The 2,777-nt window shown below is 42.6% G+C and overlaps 1 long non-coding RNA gene across 1 annotated transcript; it reads left to right on the top strand.

Moving 5' to 3' along the window:
- The first annotated feature begins 503 nt into the window (after positions 1-503).
- Positions 504-1,051, top strand: LOC144409411 (uncharacterized). The gene is made up of 2 exons (XR_013467851.1): positions 504-643; positions 865-1,051. It is a non-coding gene; the product is annotated as an uncharacterized LOC144409411 (long non-coding RNA).
- The last annotated feature ends 1,726 nt before the right edge of the window (positions 1,052-2,777 follow it).

Genomic DNA, 2,777 nt, shown 5'->3' with positions numbered 1-2,777 from the left:
GTTCCAGCTGTCGACTTCTGGTTCCATCAGAGCGAGGGGGTATGGGACTCGGCTCACGTTCAACTCCAACAGGCAGTCAGAAGGCACAAAACACAAGCTGACCGTCGAAGACTAAAAACTCCTATTTATCAACCAGGACAGAAGGTTTGGCTCTCTGCTAGAAATATTCGACTCAGACTGCCCTGTCGTAAGCTGAATCCTCGGTTCATTGGACCATTCCCCATCGAGAGGCAGTTGAACGAAGTCACCTACAGACTCAAGCTACCCCGACAGTATCGTATATCTCCCTCATTTCATGTTTCGCTGTTAAAACCCTTCATTGAACCGGTCTCCCCTTGTCCCTCAGATGACCCCTCGGTGGATGTACCTCCTCCTCCGGTGCCTGTGGAGGATGAACCCATCTATGGGATCCGGACCATCTTGGACTCTCGGCGGCGAGGTCCCCGACTGGAGTACCTCATCGACTGGGAGGATTACGGACCTGAGGAACGATGCTGGGTACTTCGTGATGACGTCCTAGATCCGACGCTCCTCTCTCTGTTTCACGAGGAACATCCGGATCGTCCTGCACCCAGAGGTCGGGGTAGACCTCGTCGCCGACAACATCCTTCGCAGGCGTCAAGAGCCGCCTCGGGAGGAGGGGGTACTGTCAGGATTCCACCCTCATCCCGTTCAACATCGCCTCCCACTCAATTCCATTCTCCTCCCTCTCATTCAATCACCCGGTCACCTGACTACTAATCACCTTCACCTGAGCCTAATCACCAGCACTCCTTTATAACCCAACATGCATCACTCACCCGTTGTCTGATCTCGTCATTCCATGACTACAGACTCTTCGAGCTCACTTCCGTGTCTTCCCAGATACCCTCCTGAGCTTCCTGAAACTCCATGCGTCATCATCAGCTGTTCACCACCTCCATCGGCGTCTTCATCCGTCACAGAGCAAGCAGGACTCCTCGCCTTTCAGCTAAGATTCTCCATTCACCCCGTGTCTTACAACCTACTTTCCTCTCGACGTCTGCAACAATAAAGCTGCATTTGAAACTCACCCCTCTGTTCCGTGTTTCAATACCTGACACCATGACTGTTGTCTGTTTCTCTCTGAATCTTATTCTTGTTCCATTTTTCATTGGTGCTTTTCAGCATTTCTGTAAAGTTAAGCTGTTGCATTTTCTAATCACTTACTGTCAGTTTCAGAGCAGCTGTCAGCCTTCATATTGACAGCAAAATTCACAATAAACTGAGATACATCTGTGTTCAGCATCAAGGCTATTTATTTATTCTATGCCGGTCTGATATAGTATTTAACGTGCTGTAACAGGGTTTGTGATTAAGGAACTAAATTCTTTTTGTGAGGAAACGGGTATGAATTAAATTAATGATGTACGGAAGAAAATTAATGACACAAAATGTTATCCTTTTTTTATATTCTTGCTGCAGCATTATAATTGAATAAAGATTTGTAATTTCATTTTTAAAAGGCATGAAGGGAATAAAAATTCCAATTCATTTTAAAGTTCATCACTTTAATGGATTATTGAAAAAACCTTCAAAAGTAATAATCTAGTAAAGCCAATACTGGGCTCTAAATAGATCTTTGACGAAAAAAATAGTATTCATTCTTTATTTTTGAGGCTGAAGTTAATATTTTTTCTATTTTACAAATCATCAGACAAAATGCTCAAGCTAGTAAGTCATTATAATCAGGGATGTCTATCAGGGGTTTGTAATTACAATATTTCATATGTTTTCAGTCTTTGGAGGGCCATGCTCAATTTACAGACTGTAAAGACCGCACCTTCCGACCTACAAGCCAACTACACAAACCAGACGATATTCTAATACCAAGTGGGTAACAGACAGCAATCAAGATTATGATGAATGATTTGCAACTGCTAAAAAAAAAAAAACAATATGCTGACTGCCAAAAAATAACATGGCGACGGTCCCAAAAAAAAGATCAAATACCCATTCTCGAATGGAAACAAAGTACGCCTGCGAGCTGCATTTGCATTTAGGTTGTTTGTTGGAGAGACTTTTGGTGACCTCATCTACTGGCATGACGGAGGTCTAATGAGAATTTGAACTAAATTACATTTCACCAAAGCATGATGGTTGTTTGAGCTCTCTGGTGTGAGTACCAGTAGAGATCACATGAAAGAATCAATTTGATTATTCCAACGGTTGGTTTGCCCTTTACACATTTAGTTCTGCTACAGGCCTTCAAAAAAACAACAGTTATGGTGATTTAGAGGCGCGAAGCAGAATTTGACCCAAGGCCCCTGAACCATTAGAAAGCAGATTGTTCTAAAAGTGTTTTTATATGAGTGATGCTTTGAACGCATATCTACTATTTGTAGAGCGTCTCTACTCGCTTCACACCGTACCAACTGCACCAAGTCCCTGCAGAGCATCTGAAGTAAGACTGTTTTGACAACTCTGACTACAGGCGGCTGAGGACTTTGTTTTTCTGAGCCGGGAGCTCCTGTTGTTTTTTTAAGCTCTTCACAGTTCACAGCATCCTGGACTTAATACAGTGTGAGACACATTCAAGAGGAATAAATTCAGCCCACAACCATTGTAAAACAAAAGCCCCACCAATTTCATCAGCCGATTTATAGGTGTGGACATAAACTGTAAAAAAATAAATCCTTCAAATAAAAACATTATTCAACCTTTGTCATTTCAAACATACATATATGGTCCTTACGCTTCATGTGTTTTCAGTCGACCAAATGTATCCAATCAGAAGTCTGAAGGTTTTTGCAAAATAA

This window comes from Gasterosteus aculeatus, chromosome 6 (genome assembly GCF_964276395.1).
Source record: "Gasterosteus aculeatus chromosome 6, fGasAcu3.hap1.1, whole genome shotgun sequence".
In the NCBI taxonomy this organism is placed as follows: domain Eukaryota; kingdom Metazoa; phylum Chordata; class Actinopteri; order Perciformes; family Gasterosteidae; genus Gasterosteus; species Gasterosteus aculeatus.
This window is presented reverse-complemented; position numbering and strand designations above follow the sequence as displayed.